This window comes from Rhinopithecus roxellana, chromosome 22 (genome assembly GCF_007565055.1).
Source record: "Rhinopithecus roxellana isolate Shanxi Qingling chromosome 22, ASM756505v1, whole genome shotgun sequence".
Classification (NCBI taxonomy): domain Eukaryota; kingdom Metazoa; phylum Chordata; class Mammalia; order Primates; family Cercopithecidae; genus Rhinopithecus; species Rhinopithecus roxellana.
The window spans coordinates 9640086-9662670 of NC_044570.1; the positions used below are offsets into that span (position 1 = coordinate 9640086).

At 39.5% G+C, this 22585-nt stretch overlaps 1 long non-coding RNA gene across 1 annotated transcript in view; it reads left to right on the forward strand.

The window, feature by feature from the left end:
* The window catches only part of LOC115895638, a 45585-nt gene extending 23230 nt beyond the window's left edge, over positions 1–22355 (forward strand). The window contains exon 3 of the long non-coding RNA XR_004055813.1: positions 22193–22355. This is a non-coding gene — a long non-coding RNA (uncharacterized LOC115895638). The remainder of the gene's footprint in view (positions 1–22192) is intronic.
* Positions 22356–22585: the final 230 nt, after the last annotated feature.

Below are 22585 nucleotides of genomic sequence, written 5' to 3' on the forward strand. Positions count from 1 at the left end.
ATTCCATACATAAGTTGTACATCCATATGCATGAAAAAATATAGAATCTTTTGTGTGTGTGTCATCCAGGCTGGAGTGCAATGGCCATTATTTTGTGATCTCCGCTCACTGCACCTTCTGCCTCCTGAGTTCAAGTGATTCTAGTGCCTTGGCCTCCCAAGTAGCTGGAAGTACAGGCATGCACCATGATGCTCAGCTGACTGTTGTATTTTTAGTAGAGGCAAGGTTTTGCTGTGTTGGTTAAGCTGGTCTCAAACTCCTGGCCTTAAGTGATCTGCTTACCTTGGCCTCCCAAAGTGCTGGGATTATAGGCATAAGCCACTGCTCCTGACTTGTTTATAGAATCTTGAGGAACAAGATGTTTGTTTTATAAATTTGTTATGCCTAAACATCAATGACTATGGGCTCATATTTTTACACACTATCACTGGGAAGGAAGATATAATTGAAGGTCTTTTGAAACCTTTGTCCCTGTAAATGCCAAATTCAAGAGCAGGTTTCTGTAACTGCCATCCTCTGAGGTAACTGTGAGGTGTTCTGAACCAAATCCTGTTTATTAAAATAGGACTCAGGTGTTCGAATTGTGATCCCTTCTGGCAGGAAAGGTTAATTGAAACTTGAAATGTGGGGAAAATAGATGCCATTTAATGTGAGGAGTTTGTTGAGTTGCTTCAGCCCAACGGTTGAATAACTCAAGACTTGATGCTCCATTTCAGTGGCTTTGATTGTTTTTACATCCCTGTGTGTTTTTTGCATCTGTTTTAATTTGCAGTAAGTATCTGACTATTGTTTTGAAGTAGGCTGAACCTTGAAAACACTGATGGCTGTTTCAGCATTTTTAAGCCTAGTCACTTATGGAGGCAGGTCTAATACAATCCTGTTTATCCTCCCCATTCTCACATTATTTGTTAGGAATACACACAAATTGTCATGACTCCAATCAATGATGATTGTCAAAGTTTTCCCTTTGTAAAAGTTCACCCTGAAAAGGGACTCAAGGTTACATTGTTCTTTGACTGAAATAGTTACCCTGTTAGATATGTTTATTTGCGAGGCAGTCCAGGTTTGTCTTTTAAGGCATGAATTTGCAAACCATGACTTGCAGGCAAACTGAATTGCCTTTTATTTCATAAATACAGCTTTGTTTGAACACAACTACAGTGGTTTCTTTACATATTGTCCATGACTGATTTTGTGTTACAACAACAGAATTGAGTAATTGTGACATTATATGGCCCTTGTGGCTGAGAATATCTATTATCTGGCCCTTTATAGAAAAAGTTTGTCAATTCCTGCTCCAAGAGAAAGAACAGGTGAGGACATAGTAGCTAATGACTGTAATATCAGCCCGAGGGAAGCTGAGGCAGGAGGATTTCTTGAGGCCAGAAGTTCCAGACTGCAGTGAGCTATGATTTATGTTATTGCAGACCAGACTGGGCAACAGACTGAGACCCTGTCTCAAACAAACAAACAAACAAAAAACACATACCAAAGAACAGTCACAATTATATTACAAAATTCACCTAACCATTTAGATTATTGTTACTTCTTAATCTGTATTACCAGCACCCAAGCACCCATTTCTAAACATAAAGCATTGTTCTTGGTAATTTTAATCACAAAATAAGTTTTCCTATGTGAAAGAGACTTTTGGAGACATGTTAATAGCAACATATCTAGAATTGGTTCATTTTGTTCTCATACCCTGATCTCTTTCACTTCTCATTTGATTACCTATGGTTATATGTTACAAGGCAACTTTCATTTTTAGGCTGATATCAGAGGTAATGTCATTTTTAAATGAGGAAGTTAAATGTTTGTGTTAGAAAAGTAATAAAATTCAGATATTTCAGCAGTCCTCTGGATTATATAGATTTTTTTAATGTATCAATTTTTAGAACATGACATGTAATAATAGATACATGGACAGGCAGATAGATTCTGTTTCATTGGTTTAGTTTGTTAACTAACCATTATCACTACTCTATTATTTTTATTATTTATTTATTTTTTACCAAATCCAAAATGTACATTTTCCTAGATTGAAATACTCCTTTCTCCCACTTTCTTCTGTGAGCATTTAGTGCTATAAATTTATCTCTACACACTGCTTTAGCTGTGTCCCAGAGATTCTGGTATGTTGTGCCATTGTTCTCACTGGTTTCAAAGAACATCTTTATTTCTGCCTTCATTTGGTTATGTATCCAGTAGTCATTTGGGAGCAGGTTGTTCAGTTTCCATGTAGTCGTGCAGTTTTGAGTGCGTTTTGTAATCCTGAGTTCTAATTTGATTGCACTGTGGTCTGAGAGACTGTTTGTTATGATTTCCATTCCTTTGCATTGGCTGAAGAGTGTTTTACTTCCAATTATGTGGACAATTTTAGAATAATTGTGATGTGGTGCTGAGAAGAATGTATAATCTGTTGATTTGGGGTGGAGAGTTCTGTAGATGTCTATCAGGCCCGCTTGGTCCAGAACTGAGTTCAAGTCCAGAATATCCTTGTTAATTTTCTATCTCATTGATTTGTTTAATATTGACAGTGGAGTGTTAAAGTCTCCCATTATTAATGTGTGCAAGTCTAAGTCTCTCTGTAGGTCTCTAAGGACTTGCTTTATGAATCTAGATGCTCCTGTATTGGGTGCATATATATTTAGGATAGTTAGATCTTCTTGTTGAATTGTTCCCTTTACCATTATGTGGTACCATTATGTGGCCTTCTTTGTCTCTTTTGATCTTTGTTGGTTTGAAGTCTGTTTTATCAGAGACTAAGATTGCAATCCCTACAATTTTTTTGTTTGCTCTCCATTTGCTTGGTAAATGTTCCTTCATCCCTTTATTTTGAGGCTATGTGTGTGTTCACATATGAGGTGGGTCTCCTGAATATAGTACACCAGATGGCTCTTGACTGTTTATCCAGTTTGCTAGTCTGTGTCCTTTACTTGGGGCAGTTAGCTCATTTACATTTAAGGTTACTATTATTATGTGTGAATTTGATTATGTCATTCTGATGCTAGCTGGTTATTTTTCCCGTTAGTTGATGCAGTTTCTTCTAGTATTGATGGCCTTTACAATTTGGTATGTTTTTGCAGTGGCTGGTACTGGTTGTTCCTTTCCATGTTTAGTGATTCCTTCAGAAACTCTTGTAAGACAAGCCTGGTAGTGACAAAATCTCTCAGCATTTCCTTGTCTGTAAAGGACTTTATTTCTCCTTCACTTATGAAGCTTAGTTTGACTGGATATGAAATTCTGGGCTCACAAGTCTTTTCTTTCTTTTTTTTTTTTTTTTTTTTTTTTTTTGAGACAGAGTCTCGCTCTGTCGCCCAGGCTGGAGTGCAGTGGCCGGATCTCAGCTCACTGCAAGCTCTGCCTCCCGGGTTCACGCCATTCTCCTGCCTCAGCCTCCCGAGTAGCTGGGACCACAGGCGCCCGCCACCTCGCCTGGCTAGTTTTTTGTATTTTTTTAGTAGAGACGGGGTTTCACCGTGTTAGCCAGGATGGTCTCGATCTCCTGACCTCGTGATCCGCCCGTCTCAGCCTCCCAAAGTGCTGGGATTACAGGTTTGAGCCACCACGCCCGGCCAAGTCTTTTCTTTAAGAATGTTGAGTGTTGGCTCCCACTCTCTTCTTGCTTGTAGTGATCTCTTGCAGAAACGCAAAGAGATAATTGTTAATCTTATTGGGCTTCTCTTTTGCCCTCAACATTTTTCATTCATTTTAACCCTGGTTAATCTGATGATTATGTATCCTGGGTTGCTCTTCTTGAGGAATATTTTTTTTTCTTTTTATTTTATTATTATACTTTAAGTTCTAGGGTACATGTGCATAACGTGCAGGTTTGTTACATATGTATACTTGTGCCATGTTGGTGTGCTGCACCCATCAACTCATCAGCACCCATCAATTTATCATTTATATCAGGTATAACTCCCAATGCAATCCCTCTCCCCTCCCCCCTCCCCATGATAGGCCCCGGTGTGGGATGTTCCCCTTCCCGAGTCCAAGTGATCTCATTGTTCAGTTCCCACCTATGAGTGAGAACATGCGGTGTTTGGTTTTCTGTTCTTGTGATAGTTTGCTAAGAATGATGGTTTCCAGCTGCATCCATGTCCCTACAAAGGATGCAAACTCATCCTTTTTTATGGCTGCATAATATTCCATGGTGTATATGTGCCACATTTTCTTAATCCAGGCTGTCACAGATGGACATTTGGGTTGATTCCAAGTCTTTGCTATTGTGAATAGTGCCGCAATAAACATACGTGTGCATGTGTCTTTATGGCAGCATGATTTATCATCCTTTGAGTATATACCCATTAATGGGATGGCTGGGTCATATGGTACATCTAGTTCTAGATCCTTGAGGAATTGCCATACTGTTTTCCATAATGGTTGAACTAGTTTACAATCCTGCCAACAGTGTAAAAGTGTTCCAATTTCTCCACATCCTCTCCAGCACCTGTTGTTTCCTGACTTTTGAATGATTGCCATTGTAACTGGTGTGAGATGGTATCTCATTGTGGTTTTGATTTGCATTTCTCTGATGGCGAGTGATGATGAACATTTTTTCATGTGTCTGTTGGCTGTATAAATGTCTTCTTTTGAGAAATGTCTGTTCATATCCTTTGCCCACTTTTGGATGGGGTTGTTTGTTTTTTTCTTGTAAATTTGTTTGAGTTCTTTGTAGGTTCTGGATATTAGCCCTTTGTCAGATGAGTAGATTGCAAAAATTTTCTCCCATTCTGTAGGGTGCCTGTTCACTCTGATGGTAGTTTCTTTTGCTGTGCAGAAGCTCTTTAGTTTAATTAGATCCCATTTGTCAATTTTGGCTTTTGCTGCCATTGCTTTTGGTGTTTTAGACATGAAGTCCTTGCCCATGCCTATGTCCTGAATGGTATTACCTAAGTTTTCTTCTAGGGCTTTTATGGTATTAGGTCTAACATTTAAGTCTCTAATCCATCTTGAATTAATTTTCGTATAAGGAGTAAGGAAAGGATCCAGTTTCAGCTTTCTACTTATGGCTAGCAAATTTTCCCAGCACCATTTATTAAATAGGGAATCCTTTCCCCATTTCTTGTTTCTCTCAGGTTTGTCAAAGATCAGATGGCTGTAGATGTGTGGTATTATTTCTGAGGACTCTGTTCTGTTCCATTGGTCTATATCTCTGTTTTGGTACCAGTACCATGCTGTTTTGGTTACTGTAGCCTTATAGTATAGTTTGAAGTCAGGTAGGGTGATGCCTCCAGTTTTGTTCTTTTGACTTAGGATTGTCTTGGCAATGCGGGCTCTTTTTTGGTTCCATATGAACTTTAAAGCAGTTTTTTCCAATTCTGTGAAGAAACTCATTGGTAGCTTGATGGGGATGGCATTGAATCTATAAATAACCTTGGGCAGTATGGCCATTTTCACAATATTGATTCTTTCTATCCATGAGCATGGTATGTTCTTCCATTTGTTTGTGTCCTCTTTGATTTCACTGAGCAGTGGTTTGTAGTTCTCCTTGAAGAGGTCTTTTACATCCCTTGTAAGTTAGATTCCTAGGTATTTTATTCTCTTTGAAGCAATTGTGAATGGAAGTTCATTCATGATTTGGCTTTCTGTTTGTCTGTTACTGGGGTATAAGAATGCTTGTGATTTTTGCACATTAATTTTGTATCCTGAGACTTTGCTGAAGTTGCTTATCAGCTTAAGGAGATTTTGGGCTGAGACAATGGGGTTTTCTAAATATACAATCATGTCCTCTGCAAACAGGGACAATTTGACTTCTTCTTTTCCTAACTGTATACCCTTGATTTCTTTCTCTTGCCTGATTGCCCTAGCCAGAACTTCCAACACTATGTTGAATAGGAGCAGTGAGAGAGAGCATCCTGTTTTGTGCCATTTTTCAAAGGGAATTTTTCCAGTTTTTGCCCATTCAGTATGATATTTGCTGTGGGTTTGTCATAAATAGCTCTTATTATTTTGAGGTACGTTCCATCAATACCGAATTTCTTGAGCGTTTTTAGCATGAAGGGCTGTTGAATTTTGTCAAAAGCCTTTTCTGCATCTATTGAGATAATCATGTGGTTCTTATCTTTGGTTCTGTTTATATGCTGGATTATGTTTATTGATTTGTGAATGTTAAACCAGCCTTACATCCCAGGGATGAAGCCCACTTGATCATGGTGGATAAGCTTTTTGATGTGCTGCTGAATACGGTTTGCCAGTATTTTATTGAGGATTTTTGCATCGATGTTCATCAGGGATATTGGTCTAAAATTCTCTTTTTCTGTTGTGTCTCTGCCAGGCTTTGGTATCAGGATGATGTTGGCCTCATAAAATGAGTTAGGGAGGATTCCCTCTTTTTCAATTGATTGGAATAGTTTCAGAAGGAATGGTACCAGCTCCTCCTTGTACCTCTGGTAGAATTCAGCTGTGAATCCATCTGGTCCTGGACTTTTTTTGGTGGGTAGGCTATTAATTGTTGCCTCAATTTCAGAGCCTGCTATTGGTCTATTCAGGGATTCAACTTCTTCCTGATTTAGTCTTGAGAGAGTGTAAGTGTCCAGGAAATTATCCATTTCTTCTAGATTTTCTAGTTGATTTGCGTAGAGGTGATGATAGTATTCTCTGATGGTAGTTTGTATTTCTGTGGGGTCGGTGGTGATATCCCCTTTATCATTTTTTATTGGGTCTATTTGATTCCTCTCTCTTTTCTTCTTTATTCATCTTGCTAGTGGTCTATCAATTTTGTTGATCTTTTCAAAAAACCAACTCCTGGATTCATTGATTTTTTGGAGGGTTTTTTGTGTCTCCATCTCCTTCAGTTCTGCTCTGATCTTATCAGGAAATTTTTTAATCTCTGCAGACCTCAGTTTATTTGCCTGCAGTGCAGGTGCAGCAATGATACCCAGCTGGGTTTCTGGGAAAATGCAATGACATAATATGTGTAAATTAGACAGGACAGGATCTAGCATGTAACAAACATTCAGTACATTTTATCTATGTCTCTTAGTTCCTCCCGTGTCATCTCTGACCCAAATCATAGGAGCTCGAGATTTCTACTAAAGATGGGGTGGCATATATATGTGACTCTCCAGAAAGCTTGCTCTACTCCAACAGTAAGTTGGCCTGTAGCAATAAGTAAGGCTGATGGTCAAGTCTTTCCTATGAAAATGTCATTTATGCAATTGGATGACTTGCTGTAGCTATTATTCTTTCCTTCATGGATAAACTTATTAATAGGGTTGTCTATTACTTGTCCTTGAACTACTACTACTCGACTCTCCACAATCTGGCTTCTACACCAAGTATATTACTGAAATTAACTGAAAATACTGTCATCATCTCAGTAATCTTTCCTGCATGCCACCAAACTCATACCTATTTCCTAAATCTGAACAGTCATCATGTTTGCCTTATAGGTCACATATAATGTCGCAGACAAAAGCTAATGGTGATATAATGCATTGGCATTACATATTAGCTAAATATACTTGTGGACTTTATTAATATTTTATAGGTCCTTTAAAAAGGGCTATTTGAGATGCTGGGGATGCCAGAGTGATAACTAATCATCTTCTACACTGTCTCCCTGCCAGGCATTTTGCAAGTCAGGCAGATGGATTGTGGTGGAACTTCCTAGATTCTTATCTGTATACATCTCCATAATTTTTTCTTTCTCTTTCTGTTCTTTATGTTTCTAATCTGTGAGACACAGAAAGTGGTACAGTCAGTTGGTAAATTCACAGTTGTTGTAACTAAATAAATGTACCCCCTTCCCCATCTCTATGGGTCTCTTTCTTATTTAGTATTGAGTATTTGATTTGAATAGAGCAAAATGATATAAATCTAAATTTTCTACAAACACAGTAATATGGTTTCTTATGGTGAAACTGAGGGGTAATGAGATATGATACAAGAAAGGCTTACTTTTCAATTCATGTATGCCCTTTTGTACCTTTGATTTTCTGCCATGTACATGTGTTACTTATTGAAATATGTTAAATAAGTAAATTAAATGAACAATCATGTGAACAAATTTAACTGCAGAATTAAAAAACCTGTAAAGTTTTTGTGATATAGACATACATATATATTCAAGAATAAATGTTTTTTATAGATCTTCCTTTATAATTTCCTTCTTCCAGATTTAGCTTTTCAATAAATAGAAACTGTGTCACAAAAGGAGCCACTTGAGGGTTTAGGACATGGATTTCAGAAATCAAGATGCCAATCATATTCTCTTTGAGGCAATTCGGAAAGAAATATTGCAGATTGCCTGCCTAATAATAACTGATGAATGACACCTCCCTGTGTCCACCATAAAGACACAGAGTCTATGTCCATACCCTTGACCTGGGAATAGCCTTGTTATGTACTTTGACTAACAGAATGTGGCAGAGGAAATGCTGTGCAAAGTCTGGGAATTCAATCTTAAGAGACCTCGAAGCTTTCACTCTTGTCCCCTGGTAAAGGAACTCTGAGGCCACCATACAGTGAGGAAGTCAAGTGTAGACTCTTGGAGAGAGGTCATATACAATGCAAACCAGGACGCCCCAGCCAGCAGGAAGTACCAGCTCCAGGCAGATGGGTGAGGCTGTGTCTTTCTACTTCTTGGCTTCTTCATTTTACACCATGTGATCTCTGATCAGTGTAAAATGGGATTTCTCTTTTTGATGTTTTCTCCTGATATTTCTACTTTTGAACTGGGAAACGTACCTACAACTTTCTAGAATGATATGAAACGAACCTATGCAATAATAAGAATTCTCTATTAGATGTCAGAACTGCCTTTCAAGTTGCTTCTCACCTTAGGAAGCTACTTTATTCCAGCAACTGAAAAGGGCTGAGTTTCTCAAATACAGAAGAGCAGATGCTTCTAAAAGTCTCTCCTCTGGATTCATTGTCAATGTATGGCTGCCATGATGCATCCCTTCCCATAGCCTTATCTTCTGATGTTGAACAAAGCATAGAAAATCAGGGTGGCAGCTCAGTGGCATCGAGGAGGCAAATAGCATATAACTGTCTCCACACATCACTCTGATTTGACTTCAGGAGTAAAATCTCCCCTGTTCATCTTTAGATCAAGAAGAGAGGAGAGCACCAGATTAAATGGGCAGATCTTAGGCCGTGCCCTGCCTGTCTTCATTGTCATTCTGACACATCTACCACTACCTTCCACAGGTAGCAATCATAGAACTTTGACATGGCTCAGCTTCTGCCCACACACATCTTTGACCATTGGAGACAACGGAGGCATCATTGCACCAAGAGTTCTGGCTAAATATTTGATGAATGCAGTCCAGAGCACATCTGCCTTTAAAACTGCTTCACATTCAAACTAAGGTAGAGTCACTGGGAGAGATCTGGAAGATGAGCATTTATCTCACATCACATTAACCCACTGTTCCATTAGAACACATGGATCGCTTTCGAAAACATCGTCATGTTTTCAGTAATCTCCTCCTCTTTTGTTTTCAGTAACCTCCTCTTTCATTTTGCTCCAGATGATTTTCCCAACCTTCCCTTTATAGGGACACACATTTTCTCCTAAAGATTTTTTGCATCACACCAAACATGCGAGACTGTGTACAAAAGTGTGCCATTAATAAGAATATTTGAAGAAATTGCCTTAGGCATTTTTATTTATTTTATTTATTTTATTTTTATTTTTTGTTACTCTGTCACCCAGGCTGGAGTGCAGTGGTGGGGTGTTGGCTCACTGCAAGCTCCGCCTCTCGGATTCATGCCATTCTCCTGCCTCAGCAGAGTAGCTGGGACTACAGGCACTCACCACAGCGCCCGGCTAACTCTTTGTATTTTGAGTAGAGACTGGGTTTCACCATGTTAGCCAAGATGGTCTCCACCTCCTGTGATCCACCCGCCTCGGCCTCCCAAAGTGCTGGGATTACAGGTATGAGCCACCGCACCTGGCCACCTTAGGCATGTTTTAAGTAGCAACAACATAATTGGAATAAACATGTGTCCTTACAAGTTGACTGCGTTGAAAGACAAAGTTCATTTGGGTAGAGGAGAACTGATATTAGTTTTTAGACAATTAAAGCATAACCACTGTAATCTAGCCATAAACATAAACCACAGTAAAAAACAAAACAACATACAGGTGTTTATTTATAGTTGCACTGTGAATCATTTCCCATTTAAAGGTATATATAGTAATCCAGCATTATTTTAATCTCACAATGTAACATTTGGTCTCCTGGCTTTACTTCACTTTTCTTCTGTTATATGATTCTTTAGAACTAATATCAATTCCAGAGGGCATCTGATTTTCCACATATCCTAAATTATTAAGAAATATGTCAAGGGAAGGAAACTAGCATTAACCCTTTTAGCAGCTTGTCTGTTCCTTAACTCAATATAAATATGTATTACTGACCTTCATGTCATTTCTCCACAGGCTATGCTGTTTTGGAGGAAGCTAATTTGTTCCTAATTGTAAGGGAGAAGAATGGTGCAGTGGATAAAGTAATTTTGTGAGAGAGAAGGGGATAGGTTTGTATTCCTGTTACTGTCAGATGTCATCATGAAACCTCTCCTGATCTCAGTCTGTTCCTCTGTACAAGAAAAGGAAGATCTGGGATTGGAACTTCCAAGTCCTTTTCCATTTCAGGATTCTGTGCCAATGCTTCCTTTAATGTGGGAGGGGAAGGCAACCTGGTAACTAGAAATCTACACAGAGTTTTGCCACCCTGGGAGTGCAGACCTCCAGAGCAGGCTCCTCACCACTTTTGACAGCTATATACACTAGACAAGCTGCTGGGAGAATGCATGACATGACTATAAATCCAGAACTTCAATTACCTCCACCTATTAATTCTCTTGGCATCATTTTTGAAGGAGAGAAAGAGAATAGACTGAGTAAAATGTCAAACACATTCACATCAGTTTCAATGTGAAGTTTGTACTCCAATTAGGTATAAGAGAACCAATAAAGAGAACAAACAGAATTTCCTGGGCATCTCCTCTGCACTCTTTGATTATACAATCCCAATTTTGGCGGGCACTATGGATCATGTCTGTAATCCCAGCACTTTGGGAGGCTGACGCGTTATGTGAGCCCAGGAATTTGAGACTAGACTGGGTTATGTAGCAAGACCCCCATCTCCACAAAAAATTTAAAAAACAGCCAGGTATGGTGGTACATGCCTGTGATCCCAGCTCCTTGAGAGGCTAAGGTGGGAGGATCATTTCAGTTCAGGAGTTTGAAGCTGTAGTGAGCTGTAATTGCACTACTGAACTCCACCCTGGTTGACAGGGTGAGACCCTGTCTCTAAAAAATAAATTGAAATAAAATGAAATAAAATCAAATTCTAGGTAAGCATTATTACTTTCTGGCTACTGATAAAACAAACTATGCTTAAAAGAATAAAATAGCTTGTCTAGAGTCTCTTTGTCCCTTTCTCCTTCCTGGAGTGGGCAGAAGTATGGTTACCAGATGGCCTGCTTTCAGTGGCTGCACTGAAGGGGTAGGTTGAAAAGGATTTAGACCACACAAAAATCTCCATCATATCCCTCAGAGTCACCTGAACAAATATATTATCTCAGTGATATGGTTTGGCCATGTCCTGACCCAAGTGTTACCTTGAATTATCATAATCCCCAGGTGTCAAGGGTGGGGCCAGGTGGAGATAATTGAATCATGGGGGTGATTCCCCTCATACTGTTCTCACAGTAGTGAAAAGTCTCACAAGTTCTGATGGGTTTATAAATGGGAGTTCCCCTGCACATGCTGTCTTGCCTTTCACCATGTAAGATGTGCCTTTCTCTTCCTCTGCCTTTCAAGACTGAGAGGCCTCCCCAGTCATGAGGAACTGTTAGTCCATTTAAGTTCTTTTTCTCTATAAATTACCCAGTCTCAGATGTGTCTTTATTAGCAGTGTGAGAACAGACTAATACACTGAGCCATCAGAAACCAGGTGCTTGCTATGTAAACACAGCTTCTAAGCAGCATGTATGCCCTCCCTTCCATCACATTGATGATCCCAGCCTCCTTCATATAGAGATCCTCGGGTCTCCACTACCTAAATCAGATCACAGAGGGTTCCACTTAAGAAACACAACAAAAACAGCATGTTCCCAAGCTTCATCTCAGAATTGGACCACCTTGCAGTGGGGACCCAGAATCTTCACTTTTAACTGGAAAGCCAGGTAATTCTTGATAGTTTCGAAAAGCAATGCTTGAAAACTACTGCCCTGCAACACTCTAAGTTGTACTAGGCTGAGGTGAAGGGAATGGAACAAGAGAAGATGTCAGAGGGTATAAATATGATTCTGTACTAAACCTGCTTCCTAGTTTCCCCCATGACATAGTGCTGCCACCCCCTGGGCATCATGTGATCCATGAACCAGTGGCACCAACATCACCCAGGAGCTTGTTAAAATCACAGAATTTGGGGGCCCATCTCCGAATCTACCAGATCATAATCTATTTTAATGAGATCCCCAGATATTTCATGTATATATTGGAGTTTTAGAATGGGTGAGGGAATAAATATGATGATTCACCAGGAATCCCACCTTCCCCACCTCAGCAGAAAAGAAAACAAGTTTTCACATAACATCTGCAAGGCACACTTTATAAGCCATGCCAGCAATTTCTTTTGAGATTCACTAAAGTGTTAATGGGTTCAGCACACCAACATGGCACATGTATACATATGTGACAAACCTGTACGTTGTGCACATGTACCCTAGAACTTAAAGTATAATTTTAAAAAAAGAAGAAGAAGAAAAAAGATTCACCAAAGTGTTATGCACTTGGTGTCTCAAGTCACTTGCTTGGCTCTCTTCCAAATGTACTTTCCTTTCTTTCTTTTCTTTCCTTCCTTTTCTTACCATTCTAAAGCTTTTTGATTAACTTTCACTTCTCTTCTGAAACTTGTCTCAATCTTTTTTTCTGCCCTATGCTCTTCTGTTGAATTCTTTCTTCTGAGAAGGCAAGAATGGAGGTTGTCGCAGACCCATATGGGTTTGCTGCCAGTAACTAGGATACCTTCCACCAGGAACACATGGTGCCACATGACTCAGATACATTAGGGATACAGATACAGTATCCCTACTCAGATACAGTAGGGATACTGGTAAGAGATTTTTATGCCTCATCTGCTGCTGCTGGAGGCGTCTGGCCCACATGTGTGGTTTTTCTTCTCCTTTCTCTCTTTCTAATTAAAAAATAAAAAGTAAATTTAAAAAAAAAAGATTCACCAAAGTATGTTATTTCAAATTCATAGAGCAAGGATTTTTATTTTTATTTTTTTTATTTATTTATTTTTTTTTGTGTAATAATTTTATTTTTTATTTTTTTTATTTATTTTTTTTTTTATTATACTTTAAGTTCTAGGGTACATGTGCATAACGTGCAGGTTTGTTACATATGTATACTTATGCCATGTTGGTGTGCTGCACCCATCAACTCGTCAGCACCCATCAATTCATCATTTATATCTTGTATAACTCCCCAATGCAAGCCCTCCCTCCTCCCCCCTCCCCCCTCCCCATGATAGGCCCCAGTGCGTGATGTTCCCCTTCCCGAGTCCAAGTGATCTCATTGTTCAGTTCCCACCTATGAGTGAGAACATGCGGTGTTTGGTTTTCTGTTCTTGTGATAGTTTGCTAAGAATGATGGTTTCCAGCTGCATCCATGTCCCTACAAAGGACGCAAACTCATCCTTTTTTATGGCTGCATAGTATTCCATGGTGTATATGTGCCACATTTTCTCAATCCAGTCTGTCACAGATGGACATTTGGGTTGATTCCAAGTCTTTGCTATTGTGAATAGTGCTGCAATAAACATACGTGTACATGTGTCTTTGTAGTAGAATAATTTGTAATCCTTTGGGTATATACCCAGTAGTGGGATGGCTGGGTCATATGGTACATCTAGTTCTAGATCCTTGAGGAATTGCCATACTGTTTTCCATAATGGTTGAACTAGTTTACAATCCCACCAACAGTGTAAAAGTGTTCCTATTTCTCCACATCCTCTCCAACACCTGTTGTTTCCTGACTTCTTAATGATTGCCATTCTAACTGGTGTGAGATGGTATCTCATTGTGGTTTTGATTTGCATTTCTCTGATGGCGAGTGATGATGAGCATTTTTTCATGTGTCTGTTGGCTGTATGAATATCTTCTTTTGAGAAATGTCTGTTCATATCCTTTCCCCACTTTTTGATGGGGTTGTTTGTTTTTTTCTCGTATATTTGTTTGAGTTCTTTGTAGATTCTGGATATTAGCCCTTTGTCAGATGAGTAGGTTGCAAAAATTTTCTCCCATTCTGTAGGTTGCCTGTTCACTCTGATGGTAGTTTCTTTTGCTGTGCAGAAGCTCTTTAGTTTAATTAGATCCCATTTGTCAATTTTTGCTTTGAGCAAGGATTTTTAAATCAAAATGAATCTCCAGTTCAGCTGGCTTTTGCACAAAGAACCAGACAAAAGGAGGCTGCAGGCAATCCAGGCACAGTGGCTCACAACTGTAATTCTAGCACTTTTGGAGACTGAGGTGAATGGATCACCTGAGGTCAGGAGTTCTAGACCAGCCTGGCCAATATGGAAAAATCTCATCTCTACTAAAAATGCAAAAATTAGCTGAGTGTGATGGTGTGCACCTGTAATCCCAGCTACTTGGCAGGCTGAGGCAGGAGAATCACTTGAACCAGGAGGCAGATATTGCAGTGAGCTGAGATCATGCCACTGTACTCTAACCTGGGAGACAGAGCGAGACTCAGGAAAAAAAGAAAAAAGAAAAAAAAGAGGTTGCAGGCAACAGGCTGCAGGCAGGCAATAGGAACCAGTTTTCACAACACCTCATCCCCTGCCCACCCTTGTCCTCTGTACAAGAAAGACTTAACACAGCAGGACTGGGTTGATCAAACTGTGCACATTCCCAGGAACAGTACACATTGGTGATTGACCCTTGCTTGGTTCCTGTCATTTAAGTGCTTAGAGTGTTGACATTGATGAAAGGGCTGTTCATGCTTTGGGTGGGGGCAGTGTCTTGAATGATGCATACAAGATTGTGTAGGTAGTGCATGCAAGTGGTGTCCATTGTGGCAAATACTTGTTTCCTTCTAGGTGTACGGAGATTTAGAAATCATGTTTGATTATGTGCCTTTGTGTCCGACATTCAATAAAAACTATGTACTCCAAGGTTTAAGTGAACTTTCCCAATTGACAATACTTTGCATATATTGTTGCAACTCTTGTCAAGCCACTGGGAGGACACACTTGGAAGTGTGCCTGGTTTCTCTTGTACATTGGAAGCTTGTGACTGTATTCCCTTGTACTTTGCCTATCCATCTTTTGCTCCATGCTGATTTCATTGGTGTCCTTTCCTATCACAAACTGTAAGTATGAGTAGTATGAGTACAAACAACTTCTGAGTCCTGTGTATCCTACCAAATTATTCAATCTGGTCATGATCTTGGGGACCAGTGATACATCCCTCTTCATTTTAAGAGACTGCTCCATTATCTCAAAGCCTGGTGGGGAAAAACTTTTGCTCCTCATCAGGCCATCTGTGTTAGTCCATTTTGTGTTGCTCTGAAGAAGTACCTAAGTCTGGGTAATATATATATTTATTTATTTATTTATTTTTATTTTTTATTTTTTATTATACTTTAAGTTCTAGGGTACATGTGCATAACGTGCAGGTTTGTTACATATGTATATTTGTGCCATGTTGTGGCCAGGCACAGGGGCTCACGCCTGTAATCCCAGCACTTTGGGAGGCCGAGACGGGCGGTTCACGAGGTCAGGAGATCGAGACCATCCTGGCTAACACGGTGAAACCCCGTCTCTACTAAGCAATACAAAAAACCAGCCAAGGGAGGTGGCAGGCGCCTGTAGTCCCAGCTACTCCAGAGGCTGAGGCAGCAGAATGGCGTAAACCCGGGAGGGGGAGCTTGCAGTGAACCGAGATCCAGCCACTGCACTCCAGCCTGGGCAACAGAGCTAAACTTAGTCTCAAAAAAAAAAAAAAAGAAAAAAAAAAAAAAAAGAAAAATGTTTATTTGGCTCACAATTCTGATGTCTAGAAAATTTCAAGTTTTGGCATCTACCTCTGGCAAGGACCACTGTCTGTTTATACTCACGGTAGAAGGTAAAAAGGAGCTGGTATGTGCAGACATAGCATGGTGAGAAAGGAAGCAAGAGAGCGAGAGATGCAAGAGGTGCCAGGCTTTTTTAACAACCAGTTCTTGTGGAAACAAAGAGAGTGAGACCTCACTTATCTCTTCCCTCGACTAGGGTATTAATCTATTCATTAAGGATCTGTTCTCAACATCTAAATACCTTCCATTGGGTCCCACCTCGAATTTTGGGAATCAAATTTTGACATGAGGATTGGAGGAGTCAATATCCAAATTTTAACACCATCTTTTTTTTTTCTGTACGGTGTGATTGATGATCAGACACCAAATCACATCTCCTACAGGCTTCTCTATATTTTCCCCAATCTTTCTTCTCCAAGATCAAAATTCTCAGATGCTTTGATATCATCATGTTCAGCTACTTCAACATACCATGGTCATCCTCTCTGGAATGTGTTCAAGTATGCCTGTGCTCTTGTCTAAGTGATTAATTCCAGTATTCCCAGATGTGTTCCAATCTGCACAGAATGGAACTTGGTCAACACTAACCTCTAGGAATGAAGCCTGAAATCTTATCTCAGCTATTTTTGTAGATACTTTTAATTTTCCATTTATGAAATAATACCATATTGAGTTGCTTTTTATTTTTTCTTATTCTGTGCTAACGATTCACAAAATATTTTCTTTTGAATTTCTTTCTAAGCCACTTTAGCAAAGCCTGCAACATTCATACAATCAGCATTTATCTTGGGAGAGTTGATTCATAATTCCCAGCTTTCAATATCTTTTGGATATTGATGAGTTGATGTGACACAAGATTGTAAATGTTCAAACAGATCTTTTATTAGATAACTGAGGATAAACATGAAATTCTCCCCAAAGAGTGATGAAAAAAAGTTTACAGAGTAGCAGTGGTTGTCTCTGATATTAATTTCAACTGCATTGAGCTAAAATATACTTTGGTTGGTGATAATTGTGACTATCTAGGCCGGGTTAATTTTGCTTTGCCTCTAAACAAAGAAACAATCCTTTTTTTCTGAGATAAACTCATCTTGGCACTGCTTATGTTTGTTCAAGCTTTACCACTTCCAGCCTGGCTTGCTGTCCTCCTGGCAGCTGGAGGACAATGTCTGCACAGCATTTTCTGCTCGGCTTCTGGTATTCAGTCCCTAAGGCCCCAGGTGTTAGGAGACACTTCTCATTGCACTGCCAAGTTTTCTTTCCTGGTTTTAGGCTATCTTGCATTTGGTTTTGAATTTATCTTCAATCCTTTCCTAATGGACCTTATGACTTGGTTGTTATTCTAGCTAGAAGAAAGCTATTTGAAACCTGACTCATTCTCCTGAGATACTTGTGATCTAAGTCTCAAATGACATGAAAGCTCCTGATATCTCATATCCGTGCATGCAACTCATTGATAATCATGTCAGGGCAAAAGAGCCTGAAATCTAAAACTTCTAGCACTAGTGTGTTGGTCCATTGTGGACAACCTTTAGACCAATCATTTAGAGAGCTGTTATTTGCTTAACTTAGCCTATCTTTTGTCACCTTACCTTGTATGCATTTTTTTTTTTTTTTTTTTTTTTTTTTTTTTTTTTTTTTGAGACGGAGTCTCGCTCTGTCACCCAGGCTGGAGTGCTATGGCCCGATCTCAGCTCACTGCAAGCTCCGCCTCCCGGGTTCACGCCATTCTCCTGTCTCAGCCTCCCGGGTAGCTGGGACTACAGGCGCCGCCACGTCGCCCGGCTAGTTTTTTTTTTGTATTTTTTAGTAGAGACGGGGTTTCACCGTGTTAGCCAGGATGGTCTCGATCTCCTGACCTCGTGATCCACCCGTCTCGGCCTCCCAAAGTGCTGGGATTACAGGCTTGAGCCACCGCGCCCGGCCGTATGCAGTTTAAAAGCAGGAGATTGGCAAAGCCAGGAAAGCCTATTTTAAGCTCTAGATGAAAACAGACACCCAATAAGGGTAAAGCTAAGGCAAAAATGTTCCAATATGACTTCGATAAAATATGTGCTCTGCCTCAGTAGGATGCTTGAGTTTGGAAGAGAGATATGTGAGCTCTGGGAGAAGAAGTGATGATTGGGAGGCATGGTGAAGGAAAGGTCTTAGAATATGGGATGAGAGAATTAAAAAAAAGGTATTCCAAAGGACCACAAATTGAATTCTTTTAAATCTTCTTAGAAAGACAGAGGTAAATAATATAATTCTTTTTGAGTATGTTTTTGTGCTTGGATTGTACTGTTTTTTTTTTTTGTTTGTTTGTTTTTTTTTTTTTTTTTTTTGAGACGGAGTCTTGCTCTGCCGCCCAGGCTGGAGTGCAGTGGCCGGATCTCAGCTCACTGCAAGCTCTGCCTCCCGGGTTTACGCCATTCTCCTGTCTCAGCCTCCCGAGTAGCTGGGACTACAGGCGCCCGCCTCGTCGCCCGGCTAGTTTTTTGTATTTTTTAGTAGAGACGGGGTTTCACCGTATTAGCCAGGATGGTCTCGATCTCCTGACCTCGTGATCCGCCCGTCTCGGCCTCCCAAAGTGCTGGGATTACAGGCTTGAGCCACCGCACCCGGCCTGTACTGTTTTAAATAAGACACTACTATGGCTCAAACCAAGTAAGGGCTGTGTCCCTACTCAAAACTCACCTTGAATTGTAATAATCCACATGTGTTAAGGGTGGGACAAAGTGGAGATAATTGAATTATTAGAGTCTCTTCTCCTATACTGTTCTTGTGGTAGTGAATAAGTCTCACAATATCTGATGGTTTTATAAATGGGAGTTCTCCTGCACAAGCTCTCGCCTACCACCATGTAAGATGTGACTTTCTCTTCTTTACCTTCTGCCACAATTGTGAGGCATCCCTAGTCATATGGAACTGAGTCCATTAAACCTCTTTTTCTTTATAAATTGCCCAGTCTCAGGTATTTCTTTATTAGGAGTATGAGAACAGACTAATATAGAAAGCCATATAGTAACTTCATCAGCAAATACCCTTACCTTCTTGGAGTAGCTTGCTTGAGAACTTCAATCATACCCAAAATTGCTTTAGTAGAAAACTTTTTCGTGCTTTTTGACTTCAAATCCTCTACCTTTTGCTTTTATTGTAGTAAAATGCACATAACATAAAATTGACCACGTGAAGCATTTTTAAGTGTACAGTTCAGTGGCACTAAGGATATTTGCATTGTTGTGCAAGCATCACCATCATCCTTCTCCAGAACCTTTTTCATCTTGCAATATTGAAACTCTGTACCTGTTAAACTATAACTCCTCATTCCTCTTTCCCCCCAGTGCCTGGCAGTGGCCATTCTCTTTCTGTCTCTATGAATTTGACTACTCTAGGTGCCTCATATAAGTAAAATCATACAGTATTTGTTCTGTGTCTGGTTTATTTCACTTAACATAATGTGCTCAAGGTTTATCCATGTTGGAACCTGTGTCAGAATTTCCTTCCTGTTTAAGCCTCAATTCTTAGTAGATGAAGCACATGCTGGTATCAGAACATTGTAATGGAGAGGTTTTATCAGATTTGTACTACAGGCTATGGTTTCCCTAATTTTTTCTTTAATCAAATACACACAGTTGCACACATCTCCAACCCACACTTAGTCATTCTTTTGGATATTACTTCTCTATTCTCCCTGTTTTTCTGTAAATCAACCTCTATAACACTGTCTTCCAATATACTTGTCTGCTTTATTGATTGATCACTGCTGGTTGATCATGAGCCATGACTATCTCAATCATAGATGTGAGAGGCATGGATGCATGAAAGAAATAGGGATTCCCTGATTTGCAAAGGTTTACAAATTGCCTTATCATACTGATTTTCGCCTGTTTTGCATAATATATAAAAAATGCATGGTTCCTCCTTTATTCCTTTTATGCATTCCTGGCTCTCATATCTATGATTGACAGAAGTCCTGGACAACTTCAAAGCTTTGCTTCTGACTTTTGTTTCTCTCCTTGGTTCCACTGCTTCCTATGGTATATTGTGTCATGTGGGCACATGAATCATTTTGTACCCAAAGGGTAGTTAAGGTGAGGCAAATGAACAGCGTCATGCCCATTAACATGATCAAAAATCCTTAAAAACACCCTTGGAGGGCTGGTTGGGGTGGCTCATGACAGTAGTCCCACCACTCCTGGAGGTTGAGGCAAGAGGATTGCTTGAGTCAGTAGTTCAAGACCAGCCTGGGTAACACCGCAAGATCCCATGTCTACAGAAAATAAAAAAAATTAGCCAGGCGTGGTGGTGAGCAGTTGTAGTCCCAGCTACTTGAGAGGCTAAGATAAGAGGATTGCTTGAACCCAGGAAGTTGAGGCTGCAACCCAGCCTGGGTGACAGAGTAAGACTTTATCTCTACAAAAAATAAAAATACTTCCTGAAATGAAGCCATGAATATATGCTCATTAGAGACAATAATAAATGGAAGAGGATTTACCAGAATTTTACCACTTCTACTGTATTTAGTATGATAATGTTTGGATAAAAGTATTACAACTACTGTTAACATTTTGTTACATACTCTCTGGAGTTTCTTTCTAAATATATAGCATGTGTTTATTATTTTACAAAAGTATTCTATGTATGGAATTATGTGTACACTTATATACACACATTTTTATGTTTTATTTGAATTTCTTAAATTTATAGCAAAGTTGAACTTACATTTATTTATTTATATTTCTTTAATAAATAGCCTGTAGTAGTGTGTGTTTTCTTGTTCTTGACTTACAAAGCTGGTTTTGTACTACAAATATCACTACATGTCATATTTGGAAATTATTTCCTCCATGTTGACATTTATGGTTTGATATTTTGATACATTTTAACAATAGTTGTTTTTAATAAGTATATAAGAAATTGCTTTTTCAAGTATTTTCTTTGTGATATTGCCTTTTAGTGTTATGCTTTGTAATTCACCCTTTTACAGTAAGATGACATAAATGCTCACTTTTATTTTTAGAATCCCTTTATTACTTTTTATTTGTTTTTTTACATGGTTGATTCATTTCCATATTTACTCCAGCAAATAGAGTAAGTAGGGTCTTTAACATCCCCCTATCCCTTACCACTATGGCTAAACCCCAAATCTGTATGATAATATGCAGCGTCCAGACATCTCCTCTTGAAGGCCACATAGGCAGACTAAATTAAAATCCTCAAGCCACAGCTTCATATTGATGCCAGAGCTTCAACCTAAGAGGCTCAGGTTTAATTGTTCTGGGTGCTCTGTGGCATCACCCTTTATAAAATATCCACCCCAATGCACCATCACCTACTATTTCACCACGTGATTTTAAGATGAAGATTGGATTAAGAAGCAGTAATTGGCTGGGCTCTGTGGCTCAAGTTTGTATGTAATCTCAGTATTTTGGGAGGCCGAGGCAGGGAGATCGCTTGAGACCAGGAGTTAGAGACCAGCATGGCCAACATGTGAAACCCCATTTCTACTAAAAATACGAAAATTAGCCAGGTGTGGTGGTGCAGGGCTGTCATCCTAGCTACTCAGGGGTAGGAGGCAGGATAATTGATTGAACCCAGGAGGCAGAGATTATAGTGAGTCAAGATGGCACCACTGCACACCAGTCTGGGTGACAGAGCAAGACTTTGTCTCCAAAAACAAAAGAAGCAGTAATCTAGATTCTTTGAAAACAATGTTTCTCACATTGTTTACCCACTGGGGTGAGTCCTCAAACTGTGACAGGTATTGAGATTAAGCGTTCATAGCAATTTGACATGCCGTGACATCCAAGCAACTGGACAGTGTCCACAGATGGGAAGTAGTGTTGAAGATTTGTGTAGCAAGAGGTTCTCTGGTACAGTTGCAAAGCTAGGCCAACTTTATGTGTATACATATATAATATATATCCTACACTATGTATGTATGTCATAGATACATATACTCACATAGCCTAGATGTATATAGCACATTTATTGTATGTGTGTATATATGTACATGTATATATGCATAAAGATATAAGGAATAGAGTTATAAGAATATGGCAGATATAAATTGTGAGGCTTTAAAATTTTGTTTTCAAATGCCTGTATTTCTGTCTTGCATTTATTAATGGCAACTGTTGCATTCATATCTCTCTCCAGTTCCTTTTATGGCACCTATCCAAGAATAAAAAGTGAACAACAGTGTATAGCAGCAGTAATACAGCTACTTGGAGCTCTCTATGTCAAAACAGGAGGAGGAGAAGTGGGGGATAGTGAAAGAAGAGGAGGGAAAAATCACCTCTGCTGAAAAACCAAAGAAAAGAGGAACAAAAAAATGCAAAGGTAAGTTGACATTCACTTTGATCCAGTCTGATTTTCATGGGGTACATTTCATGGGGTACATCCTCAATTTATTAAAAATGCCCTGAAAAACCTCAAAACAGTGAGGAAGTAGACCAGTGCCAATGTTCGTTGCTGAATTAAAATCCTACCTTGTTCTGTTCTCCTCAACAAAAGGCATGCTAAGGTCTCCAAATATGGTGTAACAGCCAC